Raw genomic sequence first — 20,839 nt, 5'->3', positions numbered from 1 at the left:
AATATGGTATTTAAAATAGCCTAGGTACTAGATGATATCACTGAATTATTGATAATTTTGTAAGATTATAACCATTACATAATAGTTATATAAGAAAATATCCTTTTTTTTTTAAGCAGGTGATGCATGTTGATGTATGTATGAAGAAATCACATGAGGTCTGTGATATACTTTAAAAAATTATTAGGATAGGAACACCTGGGTGGCTCAGTCAGTTAAGTGTCTGCCTTTAGCTTAGTTCATGATCCCAGGGTCCCCTGAAATCGAGCCTCACACCAGGCTCTCTGCTTGTGCATGCTCTCTCTCTCTCTCTCTCTCTCTGTCAAATAAACAAACAAACAAACAAACTTTAAAAAAATTATTACGATAGAACAAAAATTTAACAATGGTCTTATATAAGAGTCATGCTAACCAGTGATCTACCTACATGCAGGTAGTATAAGAACACATTTTAAAGTATACAATAGTGGGGTGCCTGTGTGCTCAGTCAGTCAAGCCTCTGATTCTTGATTTTGGCTCAGGTCATGATTTCATAGTTGTGATATCAAACCCTACACCAGATTCTGTTCTGGGCACAGAGCCTGCTTAAGATTCCCTGTCTCCCTCTCCCTCTGCCCTTTCTCCCCACCCTCCACCCCTGGTCACACTCTCTCCCTTCTCACTCTCAAATAAGTAAGTAAATAAATAAATAAATAAATAATAAAATGCATGATAGTTTAGTAAAAAAATTACAGCTATTTGCAAAATATATAAAGATTATATATCAGTATTGAATAGATTGTTATTCTATCACTTCAAATTTTAAAATGCTAAGGCATAAATTGATATCGCACAATGCTCAGCCATGTAAGAAGATTCACAGAACTCCACCCTGGGAAGATCTTCAACTATTTGTGTCCATGCACACTTGCCTTACGATGCCTGAATTAAGTAATTATCCAGCCTCTATTTATACATCACTAGCAACAGGAAACTTACTACATTATGAGGTAGCTCATTCCACTCAGAAACAGCTCTTATAGATAACAACTTTCCTTTTAGAGGTCCAAAGAACCTTTTCATGGTTTTAGGTTTTAGATTAACTTCTTGTTCCCTAGAGACACACGTATAGTTCATAAAAAACAAACAAACAAAAAAAACCAATAAGGGCTTGAGAAAGGAAAGGGCAGTGAGTACTGGTGAACCCAAATCCAGTGAACCCATCCCAGGGACCCAGTTCATAGCCCTCACCCACAGGGGCTAACAGCAAATGACTCTGATTCCAGCCACGAAACTCTGATGCTAATGGCATATTTCTCATACTATTAACTATTTGGCTGACATCCAAACACAGATCAACTACCTGATAGCTCTTCCTTTTTTCTCTTCCCACAGACCCAGGTAAGAGTGGGGTGTGAGGGCAAGGGAATAGGCTGGAATATGACCACACTCAAAGTGTTAGTGTTGACATCAAGACAGATTGAGAGCCCTCTCTGTGGGCCCCCATCTGAGGTCCCACCCCATGCTAACATGTAAACTTGAAGGAAACATTATTACTCTTGAATCACTCTTCACTAATATGTATTAACTCTATGTTGTGTGTTAAGTGCACTAATATACTGACAACACTCATGAGCATATTATGGAAAGTGTCTTACTTTTCTCATTTTACAGATACGGAAACAAAGACAAATTAAATAGTGTGCACAAGAAAACATATTAGTAAGGAGTCAGAACTCAAGTCCTGGTTTATAAGATTTCAAGTCTATAAATACATTCCATGACTTAAAGAGTTGGGTATAAAAATGAAGTCCAGATTCTAGATATGATAGAAATGTTTCATAGGTCCAAATGGCTCTCTTATTATTTATAATAGATTGCCTATTTATTTCAAAGAGCCGGAGTCTAAATCAGAAGTTTGGCATGCAGAACACTGTCTTGACTTCTCATGCATGACATGCACTTAGGGTCAGCTAAATAAGGTTCTATAAAAAATCATACCATCTTCCTCCTGGGCATGTGCTATTGATGTTTTTGTCATATGGATTCCCATTAAATTTTGTCTGATTCTATTCAGACTACTGATTAGTTGGCCATGACCTTTAAGGCTTTGAATATACATATATATATTTTTAAATCTTTTTTTAAAGATTTTATTTATTTATTCATAGAGACAGAGAGAGAGAGGCAGAGGGAGAAGCAGACTCCATGCAGGGAGCCTGATGTGGGACTCGATCTTGGGTCTCCAGTATCACACCCCAGGCTGCAGGCGGCGCCAAACCGCTGTACCACTGGGGCTGCCTGGCTTTGAATATATTATGAAATGTTTTCTAACTTGCCCCAATTGGTGAACTCTGCAATTTTGATTTCCCCCAAATTTCAATATTTCCCTTCAACATCAAATGCATAGTTAGAGCCAAGGACAGATCCCAGTAACATATCCCTGGAGATCCCATTCCAGTTTGACTTCAAGTCCCCATCCAGCAAGGTGCGATGGCATAATTTAGTCTCCTCACTGAAGAGACATTATAAATGCTCCTCTCTTTGTTTACAGGTACTTCCAGAAAGGACTTGTGCAAGAATGTGTACCTCACTGAAACTCATCTGTATTATGACTGCCATGGTAGCTCAGAGTTGGGGGAGCAAAGGCCCCCTGTGACTGTGCTTAGAAAATTTGTATTTACTCTTCAACAACTAGTTCCAGAACCTTCATCATTATCAGTAGCAGTTTTCTTGTTTGTGAAGTTCTCCTGACTTTCAAGGCAGGAGCAACAGGTATCCTTTTGCTTCCTTTCTGTTTCCTGATTCCCCCCTTCCTCAATGAGCAGGGACCAATGCACCACAGAATCAGTTCAAACTTGTCTTAAATCTTTTCACATTGTGACAACTTCCTTTCATCCTCCTGAAAGAGCATGAGTTCTTTTTCCTCCAATGAGGAAATTGTTCTCTTTCTCCCTCACTCACTTCACACAAATTGACTCCAAAGCTCTTCACAGAGAGTACAGGTGTGAAACAGGAGTTGACAATGGCTGTGTTTTCTTTGTATCTACTGAAGCTATTACTCTGTGAACTGTAGCTCCATTTTCCCGCTATGGATGGAACCAAGCTGGGGATCCTAGGAGACAGTGTTTGTTGATTATCCTTGTCCTCTACTCTTCTTACAAACTCATCTAGAGTTTCAGCTTATTCAGACATTTTTTCCTGTCAGATTTTTGTCACCCTATTTTTTTTGAAGAATTCTGTTTGAAAACCTTCACCTGTCAGACATCTTCTGTCATCCTCCCTGAGGAATATGCCCCATCTTTCCTCCCTTATAAGATAGTGGTTTATTCATGTATCCCTGTTGATAGAATCAAAGCTAGTTTTGTATTACCAGATAAAGATCATATTTATGATATCTTTATTAGTATTCTGGTTTGCTACAAAAAGATGTCTTATATCATTCATGTCATAGTCATTTTTTAGCAAGCCTTTAATATAAGCCAGATACATTGATAGCACTGGAGATACAATATAATGAATGACATGAGTTCTGTCCCAAACAAGTGAAACCTCCTGCTCTATGTGTGCACATTACTAAAGATGGACAAATACTGAGTATAAATGATAATAAACAGATACTGGAAAGATAGGGGATCAAAATTAGCATATTAGAGATCTTTCTGTTGAACAAAAATATTCAGTTTATTTCTATTTTAATTCTTCAGTTAGAAAACCGGTGTAGTGTAGTGATTCAGATCTTCAGCTTTGAAATTGCTTGCTACTCAAATGCTTCCACTTACTACCTCTGTGACCTTGGGAAAGCTAATTACCTCTCTGATACTCAGTCTCTTTGACTATAAAAACTTCATAAGAGGGACACCTGGGTGGCTCAGCAGTTAAGTGTCTGCCTTGGAGTTTCAGGATCAAGTCCCACATTGAGGTCCCTGCAGGGAGCCTGCTTCTCCTTCAGCCTGTCTCTGCCTTCTCTGGGTGTCTCTTATTAAAGTCTTATTTAAGATTTTAAATAAAATCTTTAAAAATAAATACATAAATACATAAATACATGCCTCATAAAAGTATTGTGAGGCCTTAACAGGATGACACATGTGCAGTGCCTGCCCAGAAAAGCATCAACAATATTCATAACACTACGTACCTTTGAGCACTTACCTGGGGCACATACAACACTATTCTAAGATCTTTTAATGTATTTACCCATGTGATCCTCACAATTACCCTTCAAGTTAGTGCTTGCATGCTCTAGATCACTCTTTTGTGATCACTATCTTAGGTTAAGTGATAATGTCAGGGCACCAACTCAAGTTAACTGATTCTAGAGTCCTTGGATTAACCACATAGCTGCATGAATAGTAGCTTCAGTCAGTTACAGTACAAACAAAAAATAAAGGGGTGTGAATTCCCACCTTCTCATCCATTCCTCTTATGAAGAACTTTAGCCCAGTGGTGTATGGATGTGAGTTCATATGGCCCAGTTCCGCCAAGGCCCCAAACATTGTTCTTGCCAATAGTTGGAGCACAGGGCTACAGGATACAACAAAGCTCAGAAAGTGTTTTCCCATCTCTCCAGCTAGAAGCTTGCAGAGCAATTGTTGTCCAAAACCCAAAGTAGCTACACAGTCTACATAGAGTCTCATGGTTTCATCAATGAAGCTGTACTCTACCTCCCAAGTAATTAGATTCAGACAAAAAAAAAAAAAAAAGCCAATTCTTTCTGCCCCTGATACACAACAAACTGAGCTGATGATAGCCATACATTTGGATGACAATTTCCAAATATTCTGATAAGTGGAACTCAGAATATCTATGGTTGGTATGCTGGTTAGTTTTATGTGTCATTCTGGCTAGGCTATAGTACGCAGTTTTGCAATTGAACACTAAACAACATGTGCTGTGATTAACATCAACAATGATGTTTTTTGGGCAGCCCTGGTGGCCCAGTGGTTTAGTGCCACCTTCAGCCCAGGGCCTGATCCTGGAGACTCGGGACCGAGTCCCACATCGGGCTCCCTGCAGGGAGCCTCTTCTCCCTCTGCCTGTGTCTCTGCCTCTCTCTCGGTGTGTGTCTCTCATTAATAAATAAATAAAATCTTTTTAAAAAATTAAGTTTTTTTTAAGGATTTTATTTATTTATCTGAAAGAGAGAGCAGGCATGAAGGAGAGGAAGAGAGAATCTGAAGCAGACTCTGCTCTGAGTACAAAGCTTGACTTGGAGCTCCATCCCACAACTGTGAGATCAAGACCTGAGCTGAAACCAAGAGTCAGACATTTAACCAACTGAGCCACCCAAACGCCTCTACAATCAGTTAATTTTAAGTAAAGAAGATTATCCTCAATAATCACGGTGGGTGTCATGTAGTCAGTCAAAAGGCCCTAAGAATAAAACCGGGGTTCTCCTAAGAAAGAACTGTCTTCCAAGAAAGAAGAAAAGCAGCCTGTGGATTGTTGCTATTGGCTCGCATCTGAGAATATCCAGTTTACTGGCCTGCTCTACTGTGTCAGATTTGCCTAGCCAGCTCCCAAAATCATATTCCAATTCCTTGCACTAAGGTTTTACTCTGCCTTTCTCTTTTCTGTCTGTCTATCTATCATCTTGATATCTCTCTATTTACCTATTATCTATCTATCTATCTTGATATTTATCTATCTTGGTACCTATCTATCATCTATCTATCTATCTATCTATCTATCTATCATCATCATCATCTATCTCTATCTAACTAATACATAGCTTCATTTTTTGGGTAGAACCATGATTCAGAGAGTGGGAATCTACCAGCACCAAGCAGACTCTCACCAAGGGTAGATACATGCCTGTATCATCTGTCATGATTTTTCTCCCACCCTGATCTTGCACAATTAATCCATGCTTCAGAATAGAAGAGTGATAAAATAGTGATCTTTCAAAATAGAATTCTGGAGACTGAGGCGCCCAATCACCTTCCACTTGTGGATTAGTCAGTTGTCATGGAAACCTGTTGTAGGTCCCCAACAACCTGCAGCTGCAGGTCCCCAAATCCTGACTCCATCACAATAGGCAGGCAGAAGGGAGCCTGCATTGTGCAAGCCCCTGCTGATGCCGAGTGGCAACGCTGGGAGAAACTGAAAAGTGAAGCGAAATGGCAGAAGGTGGTCTGGAAGGAAGGAAATCAGAAGTCGACAATGTTTACGAAATGTTTATGAAAGTAGAGACACCATTTTTGTTTTCAACCTTGTTTTTGTTTTGTTGCTTTCTGGTGCGCTGCTAAGAAAGGACCAGAGGACAGAATGAAACAGTGACGAGGTACCTCCTGGCATTGCCTGCTGTCCGCTAAATGTGCTGCTGATGTCCTCCTGAATGTTCTTATCTCCTCAAGAGTGTTCTTTATCTCACCCATTTATATGCACAGCAGTATTTCAAATTACTAATCAGATTTGAAAGCCACTCTGAGAAATCTGACCTGAGATGTTTTATTAATGATTGGAGGTGGTTCCTTTTTCCATTCTTTAATTTTCACTAACAATTACCTAAATTGGTTCCCACATCCCAAAAGAAAAATAAATTTCTGCCTGTGCCTTTCTGTAATGATATTTGGCAAATTTTAAAACACATACAATGATTGTGCAATTACAAATGTACCTTGATCCATATGGAATGTATATGTCAACGTAGTATATGTACGTAGATATATATTCACATTTAATTATTGGACATTTAGGTAGTTTTTCTTATGTCTTTTTAATGTTTAAATTCCTTTAAAATGTTTCCCCATTTAGCCTGGAAAATTCAAGAGAAGAAAAAAATCACAACCACATTTGTGAGTGCTAAGTCAAATGAATGTACTCATTTATAAATTTAATACACAGTTGGTAGAGGTGCATGGGATTAAGAAAAAAGAAAAATTTCATTTATTCTTAAAATTTATTTTTGACAAGGCCTGAATCTCAAGATACATTGTGACTGCCATTAAAAAATGAACCAGAACACTGAAACCATTCTTATTCCTGTGTACTCCACCATCTATGTTTTGTAATTTTCTATTTTTAAAGGCCAATTTTTGTATCTAATAGTTTCAAAATACTTGAGAATCACACTTTACTTTTTTAAGATTCTTTTTATTTGAGAGAGAGAGTGAGAGTATATGAGTAAGGGATGGGGAGTGGACCTGGGTGGGGAGAGGGGAGGGGCAGAGGGAGAGGGGGAAGCAGAATCCCCTCTGAGCAGACAGCCTGACTCAAGGCTCATCCTAGGACCCTGGGATTGTGACCTGAGCTAAAGGCATATGCGTAACTGACTGAGCCACCCAAGGGCCCCAAGAATCACACTTTAAGACTTCACTTCAATAAATCCTTTAAATCCTTTCTAGAACATGGGCACAATTTTCCATAACTAAAATATAAATGTTCTTTTCATTAGCATGACATTTTTACTGACATTTAAAACCATATGGGCAGCCTGGGTGGCTCAGCGGTTTAGCGCCACCTTCAGCCCAGGGCCTGATTGGAGATCAGGAATCAAGTCCCACATTGGGCTCCCTACATGGAGCCTGCTTCTCCCTCTGCCTGTGTCTCTGCCTCTCTCTCTCTCTCTCTCTCTCTCTTTCTCTCTCTCTCTGTCTCTGTCTCATAAATAAATAAATAAAATCTTAAAAAAAAAAAACAGATGGAATACAATGAAATTCCATACTTTTAAAATCATGATTCAGCCATTTCTAAAATTCTAAGCCTATCAAGATAAAAATGACTATATAGCATAGCTTGTGCCTGTCATGTTCCAAACACAGAACCAAATATTTGTTTGATCAGTTCCACCATACAGAATATCTAGAAATCCTCAAATATTGAATTAATATTGGATTTTTTTCCAAATGAAGGAATTTGAAATTGCTTTCAGTGATATATAAAATGGACCCATAGAGCCAATTAAGAAGTAGAGACTTCTTTTTTTTTTAAGATTTTATTTATTTATTCATGAGAGACACACAGATAGAGAGGCAGAGACACAGGCAGAGGAAGAAGCAGGCTCCATGCAGGGAGCCCAAAGTGGGACTCCATTCCCGGGGCTTCAGGATCAGGCTCTGGGCTGAAGGCGGCGCTAAACCACTGAGCCACCTGGGCTGCCCAGAAGTAGAGACTTCTTTTAACACACACAGATTATTTATAAGTTAGACCGCATATGTTAAACCACAAATATTATTTCAATATTATTTAAACCTTACAACAAATAATAACTGGAAGGTTTATTTGTTGAATTTATGTTTCACATTTTTTCAGAAGGAATTTAAGATGGAGTGTGGGATGACTGATTTCCTTCCCAATTCACACAGCATATTCCTTTCACTCTCAGAAGTGTGCCCATTAGGAACACAAATTGGTGAAGCTTCTATGGAAAACACTACGGAGTTTCCTCCAAAAATTAAAAATAGAGATACTATGCAATCCAGGTATTTTCACTACTGAATATTTACCCAAGAAAAATGTAAACACTTAGTTCTAAGAGATATATACACTCTTATTTTTACTGCAGCATTATTTACAATAGCCAAGATATGGAAGCAATTCAAGTGTCCATATTCCATAGAATGGAATATGACTCAGCCTTAAAAAAGAATGAGATCTTGATATTTGCAACAACATAGATGGACCTAGATGATGTGCTAAGTGAAATAAATGAGGCAAATATCAATGATTTAACTTGCATGTGGAATATAAAAGAAAAAAGAATAAAGAAAAAGCAGAAACAGGCCCATAAATACAGATAAAAATCTGATGATTGCCAGAGGGATGGTGGTGGGGGAATGTACAAATTGGGTGAAGGGGAGTGAGAGATACAGGCTTCCAGTTATGGAAAGGATAAGTCCCAGGAATGAAAAATACAGTATAGGAAATATAGTCAATGATATTGTAATATTGTTGTATGGTGACGGTGGTAGCTATACTTGTGGTGAGCATAGAATATACAGCATGTAGACTTGTCAAATCCTTTATGTTGCACACTTGAAACTAATATAACATTGTGCTTCAACTACACTTCAATTTTAAAAAAAAGTACTACTAAATAACTTTTTCTAAGTGTGCCCATTAGGATGATAAATTAGCTGGCTTATCTTGTTAAAGGACATGATAACATATGCCAAAATTACACAAGTAGGTGTGGTGGGAAGGAGGGCTTGAATTTCCATTGCTGCTGTGATTAATTCTATTGTTGCTTCACAGAACTGATGGAATATTCAGAAAAACTGCTACGTCCAAAAATAAAGTCTTAACAAGTTTTTCCAAAGTAGAGCATTCTCTAGTCACATTTACTGAACAAAATAATGTAACAAAAAACTAATATCAAAATTTTAAATGAAAGCCCCATCAGCTAGAAATTAGAAAGTATCTTAAACATATTTTTAAAATATTTTTAAAAAAATTTTTAAATAGTCTCCACATCCAGTGTGGGGCTCAAACTCATAACCTCAAGATCAAGAGTCACATGCTCTATCAGCTGAGCCAGCCTGGCACTCCAGAGAGTATATTTTTAAAAAATAATTTCTGGATAATAGGGAAATTCAAGCTAGCAGGTTAGGGAATAATGATAACATGCCTAGTAATAAACAGATTATTAGAGATGCAGCTCCCCTCCACACACATTTAGAGTGAATTTCATATCCTAAATGTTTTCATTATTAAATAGGTAATTAAATGGATGATTTGATAATAATACTATACTGAGAGCAACAAGATGTCTAAGGGAAGCAAGAGGAAATGTGTAATAAGATAAAAAAAAATGAATTCAAAAAAATTTTAAATGACAAATTTAGGAAATTGTTTTCTCTTTTAAAATACCAACCAAAGGATATATTTTGGCCAAGAAAAAGTAAGAAAAAGGAGATAATGTACAAAATTAACAGTAAGAAATGGAAAATAATCCCAGTTATTGAGACCATTTTATAACAAGAGACAACCATGTGCAATTCTAAGAAGTATGGAAATGTGAACATAATAAAAAATTATGTAGGGAAAAATAAATGTCAAAATTTGACTAAAAAAAACCCATAAATATGCCAATAATATTTTTTTTTTAATTCAAAAAGTCAAAGCTCCACCTCTAAAGCTCAAATTCAGGTTTTTTTTTGAAAGATTTTACTTATTTATTTGACAGAGGGAAAGATCACAAGAGCAGAGGGAGCCCTACAGGGAAAAGCAAGCTCCCCACTGAGCAGGGAGCCAACTATGGGGCTTGATCCCAGGACCCCCAGGATCAGCCAAAGGCAGATGCTTAACTGACTGAGCCACCCAGGCACCTCTTTTGGTTTTGTTTTGGTTGGGTTTTTTTGTTTGCTTATTTTTTGTTTTGTTTTGTCTGTTTTGTGTGGTTCTGTTTCCTCTTCCAAACTTGAGGGCCTTGGACTTCATATCATAGTCTTGCCCCTGTGAATTAGTCCAGAACATAAGAAAATGGAAATATTGGGATCCCTGGGTAGCGCAGCGGTTTGGCGCCTGCCTTTGGCCCAGGGCGCGATCCTGGAGACCCGGGATCGAATCCCACGTCAGGCTCCCGGTGCATGGAGCCTGCTTCTCCCTCCGCCTGTGTCTCTGCCTCTCTCTCTCTCTCTGTGACTATCATAAAATAAATAAGGTGGCGCCTGCCTTTGGCCAGGGCGCGATCCTGGAGGACCCGGGATCGAATCACGTCGGGCTCCCGGTGCATGGAGCCTGCTTCTCCCTCTGCCTGTGTCTCTGCCTCTCTCTCTCTCTCTGTGACTATCATAAATAAATAATAATAATAATAATAATAATAATTTAAAAAAAAAAAAGAAAAGAAAAGAAAAAAAAGAAAATGGAAATCTCCCTCTTCTTTTTCCAAAGTGACCACAACCCTGATATCAAAGACAGTGGTAGTCCTCCACATGAAAATTCTAAAATAGGTTAGTCCTTCTAATCAGTATACCAGGATTGATTAGGACTCATTAGGTAAATGTGGAGAGGAGTCAAAATTAGAGACCTAAGTTAAATAATTCATTATATCAAAGAAGAAATTCCATGTGGGAATTTTGACATATGCCAGTAAGTTATTTTATGAAATTCCACATTCATTTCTAATTTGAGAAAGAGCATCACCTGGGTGGCTCAGCAGTTGAGTGACTGCCTTCAGCTCAAACCATGATCCTATGGTCCCTGGATCGAGTCCCACGTCGGGGTCCCTGCATGGAGCCTGCTTCTCCCTCTGCCTGTGTCTCTGTCTCTCTCTCTCTCTCTGTGTCTCTCATGAATAAATAAATAAAATATTTTTAAAAAATTATTAATTTGAGAAAGAAAAACTATTAATTACCAACATCAAATACTAATATTACAAAATATCCTACAGAATTTCTCTCTGAAACTAATCAGAATCTTTATGCCTAATGGTAAAATGTGAAGTGCATATTCATTAAAATAGAGAACCTGTTGAAGATGTGTGTACAGGAAGAGAGAATAAAAAAAAAAAGTACCAAGAAGTTGGTGGTTATTTCAGAGTAGTGAGATTTGTATATGATATTCATTTTTTCTTGATTATTGTATTTTCCAAATATGTTGTAGTGACCAAGTTTTTCGCTTCTAATGATATAATAAACAAGTTTTAATAACAACATAAATTTTAAAGAAAAACATAAAGTTAAGATATAAAATAAAAACTAATATAAAGATGTGTACCTTGGAGTTACCTAGAAGAAAGTTTTGTCTTTTCCTATAGACACGGCTGTAGGCCATCAAAAATGCACCAGCACAGCCACACAGGCTGTGAAAATAATGAAATATTTTTGTATTGAGGAAAATGCCTGCTTCCCAATCCCCTGAGAACCCCTGACCAGTGCTCAAGCTGGTGGGTCCCTTTTCCAGGCTTCTAGCCTATACTAGCAATTTAGCATTCTTGCCCAGACACAGCTTACCCATGTTTAATATTTTGAACACCGTCCCTGTTCATGAATGTGGCATATAATTGGCTGTGAATTCTACAACAGTCATGTAATTGGGCATGACATGAAAAGTGGGGCATGCCTAGGATTTTTAGAGAAAATGCAAGTCAATTGTTCACCAGAAGCTGTATTCCTCACATTAAAAAAAAAAAAAGAAAGAAAGTATCATTTCTGTCTTGGTCCCAGCCAAGGCTCCTCCCACATACACAGAATACCCTAGTGACATACTCAGCAAGGATCTCAACAGTATCCCTGCTCTACATTCATGGGAATTATCAGAGGCCTGTGCCTTAGGGCACCAAAATACAAATCATTATTAGGGCACACGCATCTCAATGGTCTGTCTTATGTCAGGGGATGCTGAAATAGTTACACTCAAGGAAGTCCAGCTCTGAAAGATTAAGCGGTTATTTCTAGCCACATGCTACTATTTATCAATAGGACCTATCGAGCATTTATTCCTTTTCTTTATATACCTCATTTCTTGAGCCTCCAACGGCACCATGAGACAGGTATTACAGTAACTACTTTATCCTTATATAGAAGACGTTATGTGGCTCATTCATCCTCAGACAACTACCAAAAGTCAGGAGCAACATTCAAAACAAATTTGGTCTGACTGCCAAACTTTTAATGTTTTACTATCTCAGGCTTCCATTTTCTAGGTCACTCAGACACTTGCTTGCCTATGATTTAAATCCTGACCCAGTTCCTTGTCAAAAAAGCCCAGCCCCGCTGGCTCCTCAAGGATGGCGCGGGGCCATCCATGGAAAACATGTCCATGCATAAGGTAAGGTCCCCAAGTGGTACCCAGAGCAGGGGCCTTCCTCTCTGTTGTCAGACAGAGCTCCAGGCCCGCCTGTTCCCTGGTCAACTCCCAGTCAATTGAGATGTAAAGGAGAAATGCCGAGGCCTCTGGGAGGGCAGAGGCCTGCGCGTCCTGCAGTCATGAATTAGTAAAGCAGCTTCAGGAGAGGGTCCCTTGCCCATGTGACCTCAGCCACGCCAGCCGGTTCCCGGCGCAGAGAGCAAGCCTTGCCTTCTGTTCTCCTTTTATCGACAGTGTTTTCCTTTACGTTGACGTCAGCCCCCAGATTGCTTGCTGTGATGTGCTACACCTTTCATATTTTCTTTCCAGTCATAATATTGCTTCAGTCATAACCTCGGCACTTTGAGGAATAATTGTCCCTGACAAGAGGGTGCATCTCTGACAGAGAGTTGATAAGCATTACATACAGATGACAGAAGTCAGGACATATCGGATTACTGCTGTGAATATAATAAAAGAGAGACTAACCACTTTGGCAGCTCAAAGACAAGCCATTTCATAACTCTCTAGTGGGGCTATTATCTTCCATTTACTGCCACTGATAACCAGCTTGTGACTGTCTCTCCACAATCTAGTTTCAATTCACTTAACACGTTGCTGACCAGACATGGTGGAGGACGCAGAGGTGATAATCAGGACTCTTTTTTTTTTTTTTTTTTTTTTTTGGCATTTATTTTTAAAGTTTATCTTCGGCATCCCCTTTCCAGCCGGATAAGGCCCCGTGTGAGGGAGCCTTAAGCCTTCTTGGAGAAGCCTGAGTGTGGCCACACCCCCTTTAATCTGTGACTCCTTGCTTCTTTTGAAGCAAGTGACAATCCACTTTCTCTACTCCTGATATACCTGGGCCTAAAAGCCTGGTGCAATAAACGGCCAGGCTATTTTTATATTCCAGGGCTCTGAGAAGATAAGATGATGATTTTTTTTTTCTTAGCCAGTCTGAGCCACCTGAAGAGACAGATCAAGAGCTGTGTTGTCTGTCAGCCTAGACAGCCAGCCAGCCAGCAGCCGTGAGGATGTTAAATGCACCTTCAGAATCAGGATGCAGATGCCATTCACAGGAACTGTGAGAGATTTCATTTCTAAATATGTAGGAAATAAAATTAATACATCGGAATTTTGGACATAAAAGTTAGAACAAAAAAAGAAAATCAGAAAGAAGGGAAAGGAACAATCAATCGGGAATGGTTCTATTCCTGCAGGAGGCTCTGAATTGAAAACAAAACAAAAAAAAAGCTTCTATTCTGCAACATGCTCCTTCTTAAATAATAGTACCTTCCAAAAAAAAAAAAAATAGTACCTTCCAACTTGTTCCAGAAATCTCAGATCTCTTCTTCTTTGAATGGGTATCCCTTTGAATGATACATTTATTATCCTTGTGTTGACATAAAACCAACTGTTTATTGGTAAACCACATTGTCAGATCCACTAAATTCAGGACTGTGGGTCTCATGACAGGAGCAGGCTCAGGAAGGAGGCAGGCTAACATTACTGTAAGGCAGACCCAGAAGAAACAGGAAACTATCTGGATAAAAGGCAGATAGGAGCCTGAGAAAATAGAGTTACACGTGAAAAATGTGCAGAGGGTTTGAAAAATTCAGGTAAAGAAACCATTAGTATCAGGAAGTCAGTGTATGAAGTTTGATCAGGATGTGGAGTGTCATTCAACAATTCCTGGAAAACAACCACCTGTGTTGGATACCAAACACTGGGTTAGAATCCAGTGGACCACTATGTACCATTGGGCAGGTTGTACACTGCCCAGCTCCAGGGAGTACAGTTCACAAAAGAGTCTATCTGAACATGACGTCCTTGTGTTATACAGTGACAATCTATCCACACAACCCTACTCAGTGGCTCTGGATGGAGATACCACAAGCAAAAGCCATGCTTTTGCATCCCACACTCTCCAGGATTTCTTTGGGAATTCATATAGTTTATAAATTCAGAGAATCTGAGTCAAAGCCCAATTGAAAAGCAGCCTCGGCATCGGGGGTGGGGGGTGGGGGATGCTGGGGGCTTATTCAGTTAAGCATCCACCTTCAGCTCAGGTTCTGATCTCAGGGTCCTAGGATCAAGCCCCGTGTGGGGCTCCCCATTCAGTGGGGTGTCTGCCTCTCCCTCCCTCTCTCCCTCTGCCCCAACCTCCACTTGTGATCTATCAAATAAAATAAAAAAAAATAAAATCTTTAGAAAAAAATAGCCTCCAGGGTAGAATAAAGTTAGGCTGCAGCATGGATGGTTCAGTTCAGCCTTAGCAAGGCACTCACCATTTTGCACCCCAAGACCCAAAAAATGGTGATGCTAAGTTTACTGATAAGCTTCCTGCTCCTATGTAGAGGCTCAGTAGCTGGGGCAAGTACTCCCTGGCTGACAGGTGAAGTTTTCTCAGTAGGTACACCTGTGGGCAAGATAAATTAGACCAAGGATGACAACAGTCACATCCAACTGGCATGCAATGGGAAATTTTCTGTTATGTAACCACAGAACATCCTCTCTGAATTTGCTCCTGGGTTGCCTAGAAACTTGAATCAATGGAAGTTGGCCACTGTATGGACAACACCAGGTTTTTCCCATCCAACACTTTGGGCTTCAGTGCAGGCCACAGCATATGCGAAAGAGAAAATGTCTGTGAAATACTTGCTTCTTTCACTTGCCGGTTTCCGTGTTGATAGTTGCATTCAGATGAATGTTATGAGCAAGTGGTATAGCACAAACGATTATATTTCATGCATCTAGAATCAAAATCCCAGGGCTAGGCCGCCATTAGCTCAGAATCATTCACCTCTGTAGTGGAAGGGTTACATTCTATAGCAGCATCTGGGAGCTCAGTTGCGAGTAGCTAGGTTCAGACCAGGAGAACGAGAAAACTGGAGTTAAAAGATGAGAACCCTGGGTGGCACAGCGGTTTGGCGCCTGCCTTTGGCCCAGGGCGTGATCCTGGAGACCTGGGATCGAATCCCACATCGGGCTCCCGGTGCATGGAGCCTGCTTCTCCCTCTGCCTGTCTCTGCCTCTCTCTGTCTCTCTCTCTGTGACTATCATAAATAAATAAAAATTAAAAAAAAAAAAAGATGAGAACCACCAGGATGGGCTTTATCACCCTATGCTATCACCAGACATGTCAACCTCAAAGCAAAGCCTCAGAGGTATCTCCTTTTAAGGATAAAGTAACTTCAATTTCAGAATTGGCCAAGATCCCTCCATCAGTAAGTGGCAGATTCAGGGTTGAGCCTGAATGCATCTGACCAAAACTAAGTCTATTTGACTCCTCCAAGCTCACCCTCTCTACGGGAACTAGAGTCCATCAACTCCCTCCTTCCCATCCTACCACCTTCTAGGGAAGGTCTGTTCAGAGCAGCAGGATACAGAACTTGGAACACAAAGCAAAAATAGACATAATCATCACGACTATCACCTCTTCAGACATTTTGCAAACATTTATGCAAGCAGTCCCAAAGTGGCAACTAGACACACTTGGAATGGGCAATGAGTTCTTGGATTCCAGACCCAGGAGCTGAATTCAATTTACCTAGAGGAGAGAGGACTGCACTTTTGTATGAACAGAGTTCCAGGAAAGCCCTCCAGATAGCAACTCAGCATTCAGAGATATATGAGTATGATTCTTCTCTTCTGGGACTGGGATACATGGTGGGTTAAAAGTGGATCTTACTGAGGTCAGAGTAAGATTTCCAGGAAGCAGATTTTTTTTTTTTTAACCAGGAAGTAGATTTAATGCTGAAATGTCTAAATAATTGACTTTATACTTATGATGTCCCTCCCAAAGATATGACTTACCCAGCATTTGGGTTGTACTTGAAGTTTCAGGTGCTTTGAAAGCAAAACAATTTTGTAGGCATAAAGTACCAGTAAGGCTGATAGGACTTGTTTCTAGAGATCTTCACCCTGGCTTTCCCTACCCTCTGAGTACATTCCACCCCTTGGAGATCATCAGCGGCCAACTAATATTCAAAGATGCTATAAATTTCCTGCCAAGAAAGCTATTTCTGTTACCTTTATACAGGTAAACTTTATTTGAAACACTAGAACACACACACACACACACACACACACACACACACACCCTACATTTATATGGGGAATTTAATGAAGGCTTCTGAAAGAGATAGTAGTATGATGGGTGTTTCTAGAACATCGACTCTAGAATGGCTTCATGCCTCTACAAGTGGTTCTGCCACCTATTGCCCAAGAGCCTTGGTAGAGTAATTTAACTTCACCTTCTCCCAATTCCCTCACACTTGAAATGCAGATAATGATAGGGTTCTTCTGAAATTAAATTAGGGATGCCTGGGTGGCTCAGCGGTTTAGCACCTGCCTTTGGCCCAGGATGTGATCCTGGAGTCCTGGGATCGAGTCCCACATCGGGCTGCTTCTCTCTCTGTCTCTCTCTCTGTGTGTCTCTCATTAATAAGTAAATAAAAAATCCTTTAAAAAAATGAAATTAGTTTTAAATGTCATTTAAAGTTGGCTCATAGAAAATTCAGTAAACCTAAGCTGTTATGATGATTATTATAATTATTATAGTTTGAATGCTCAAACATGGAATTTCCAGAGCTTTTCCATGGATTTTAGAGTCAATGAGATGAATATTTAGAATATATTCAAGGGGGGAAAAGAGGAATAAAGAAGGAAGGAAGGAAGGAAGGAGGGAAGGAAGGAAGACAGGATAAAACACTAGGAACTGAACCTCAAGTTTTCCCATACTTTTTAAAATGTACTTTTAAACCAAGCAGAAAACTATTGTCCTACGAAATATGTGCTTTATGGATTAACCACTTAAATGTGGCCTTCTTTCTGCACACCGTGAAGCAAGTTATCAGAAGAAATACTCCTAACTTAAGCTACACTAATTAAAGTCGTGCAGTAAAATTGTTTAATTTTTGAACATTAGGAAAACATTTGTTTGGGGATGATTCAAGAAAGATACACTTTGTGGAATTAGTTTCAGACCAATTAAACCATCGAGCCAGGATTTCATGATCATACAAATAACTGGCTTTTCTGCCTTTGAAAAATAATTCCTTTGTATACTTTAAAAGGTAGGAGTTGGTGCTGTTTGGACTAAAGAAAGACAAGAGTGAATTAAAATGACTCTGGGGATTATTTTTACAAATGCTTACCTTACAAACTTTGGAATCAAATTCCATCAATCAAGCATAAATGGATCAGGATGGAAATAGTTAATAGGATGGTCATTATGCCTATAATTGTGAAAGATTTCTGCACTCTGAAAACCATTTTCTTAATTATTTTAGGTTAACGCTTGTGTCCATAACAGGGGGAGGGAAGAGGACATGTGTAATCTGATACCCCAGATATGGTGCCTGCCCTGAATTGAGATAACATTAAAGATTTTATTGCTGATACATTATAAATTATTTCTATTACTGTGGTCCTGTGGGTATTACATTGTCAGTGCACTTTGCCTATTACCTCACTTAATGTTATTAACACACTTTGGGGTATAAATTTACAGTTTTATCATGGAAACCTTAAACACTTACATCCAAAGTACTGAATCGAGTTATTATCTTTACTGACCAGACCCATTTTATTGTCATTTTATCACTCATAAAATCTGAGATTCAATTTGATTTAACTATTAAGTAAAGCTTGGTCTACACGAGTTTAAACCCAGCTGTAATATTAATATATTAATATATAAGATGACTTCACTTTATTAAAGGTGAGGTAACTTAGAAAACCTCTTTTAATGTCTTTCTGCTGCTAAGAAATTTAACCTGACCTGTTTGCACTTCTGTTTCACCAACATAGACAAAAATTTAAGATTATCTTCTTGGAGGATGTTGAGCACTCTCTCTAACCTGCTTCTGGCCTTTATTAAATGACTGGGACATATTAATCATCTACAAAATGGCATTGCTCATCAAAGTGTCAAGAGGCAATGTCTGATATTAAAACAAAAAGCACTAAGAATCCACCATGTTAAAGAAACATGGTCCACATTTAAGAAATTTGAAGCAGAAGCATGTGAGTGCATTTCAAAAGCTCCTAAAACAAAAGAATGGGGATCAGTCCCCAAATCAAGCTATCATTAAAAAAATGGGTGGTGTAAGCTTTTCTACAGGACTCCTTCTGATCTTGGCTCTGTGCTTTCAGGTTAAAAGGAAAGTTTTGTTAGGCTGATTTCAATAGTAAAAAAAAAAAAAAAAAAGGAACACTCGTTATGTTAAATGTCATCTTGATATTGGTCAAATAATATTTTTAAAAGATATTCAAAATATATGCTATCATCCATGGTAAGAAACCATACAAGGGAAAGTTGTTTTATGTAATTCTAAAACTCTGCTCTTTCCACAATGCATCATTCCTAAATGTTGGTCCCCACCCCTGGGAATTACCTGTATGAGGACACATTGCAATTTTGTAGCCCTAAGAGGCAGGATGGAGTAAAACTTTTGGTTGACCAAATGTCTAGCATTCTGACCTTTAATTTCAGTACCCATAAAGTAGAAATAACACCTACCTCCCACAACTGCTGAGGGCTTTCATTATCAAAGTGTCTGGTCCATAGAAGGTGCTCCATAAGCAATCATTCAATCATTTTTTCTATTCCTGTGGTATCATATCAACATGAAATATGGCCCTTAGAAGATAGCAGGCCATTATAACTCTACACCTGGAATCCTAAATAAATGGAAAGGTAGCCAAAGGGTGAAGGGGTCCCTAATGAATAGTTGAGTGCAAAGGAAGCAATGGCCTTGCTCCATAAGTGTCCAAAAGCATCACACGCTGGAAACTGCATTTTTTAAAATAGAAATCTCTTGCCAGTGGAGAAATCCTCTTGTTACATGAGTTAAAGATTTTTGGTCAACACAGAATCTTGTGGAAAAAGCTTGACACTTATCTAACAAGAGTCAGCTCAAACAGCACGGATTGTCCAGTAAAGTAAGAAAGCAGAAAATTCCTTGAAATTGGAAGAAAGAAGGATGCCAGCCACGTCAAGCAGCTTCACAAATGAGAAAAAATGTTGTAAAAATTACACTGGAGGCACAGAAGAGCTTCGCAGGCCTTGAATTAATAAAGGCAGAATGGTCCTCAGAGACAAGCAAATTCGGCTCGTGCCTTTCTGCACAAGTACCTGAATGGGAGCTTAGCAAGTTTCAGGAAAATGCCCAAAGTCACATGGCTATTTGCTGGGAAGGCCAAACCTATCACCCAGGCTTCCTGCCTTCCTGTGTGGTATCTTTCCCCTGTATTGTGATGGTATGTATCTGGATGGAGGTGCTCAGTCCCAACGCAAGCTGTGAATTAATGGAGGCTGTCTTCAGACCTTCAGCCTTTTGACCTGTTGCCCATTGCCTGTTGCCCATTGACTCAGTCCCTGCTTGATGATGGGTGATATGTTGAGCCCAATGACTGAGACTTGCTTTCTTAGCTTGTTTTGTAGGAAAGGTACAAACAGTGGATTCCTTTTGCTTTGTGCCATTATCTGTTATGTGTGAGAGAATGTATGATTGTGTGTGTGTGTGTGTGTGTTCCTCTTCAGCCAATTTTGTCTTTAACTTCCAAGTACTAAAATTTAATTGTGGTGTATTTGGATGGGTCTTCCACCTCCTGTTCATTTTTTTCTGGAATTAGGTAAGTCCCTTTGTGAGGTCATCTTTCTTTAGTGTGGGAATATTCTCTAATTTTAAGAATCACCTCACTCCATCCAATTTTGTCTACTTTTGAATCCCTCATTAAAGGAATGATGTATGTTCTCCATGTTTCTTAAATTCTTGTCCATATTTTTTTTGCTTCTCTTTATTCTCTTGTTCTCATAGAAACTTCTCAGAATGATCTATGAGATCATTAATCTTTCCTCAACTTGATCCTTTGGCCATTTACCTATTGAATAAACATTTTACCTTGAAAATCAAATTTCTAAAACATCTCAAAATTGTGTTTTCATCAATGTATTATTTTTTTCATGTCTATCTAAGAAACTAATTTAATATTGGTGAATTTATATAATACATACATAATAAATACAATTAACACAACAAAATTAATAATATTTATATTATTCTAAATTACAATAATCAATGACATTCTTTTGAAGACCTGTTCATTTGATTAACTTTGTTTT

This window comes from Vulpes lagopus, chromosome 4 (assembly GCF_018345385.1).
Source record: "Vulpes lagopus strain Blue_001 chromosome 4, ASM1834538v1, whole genome shotgun sequence".
NCBI lineage: Eukaryota > Metazoa > Chordata > Mammalia > Carnivora > Canidae > Vulpes > Vulpes lagopus.
This window is presented reverse-complemented; position numbering follows the sequence as displayed.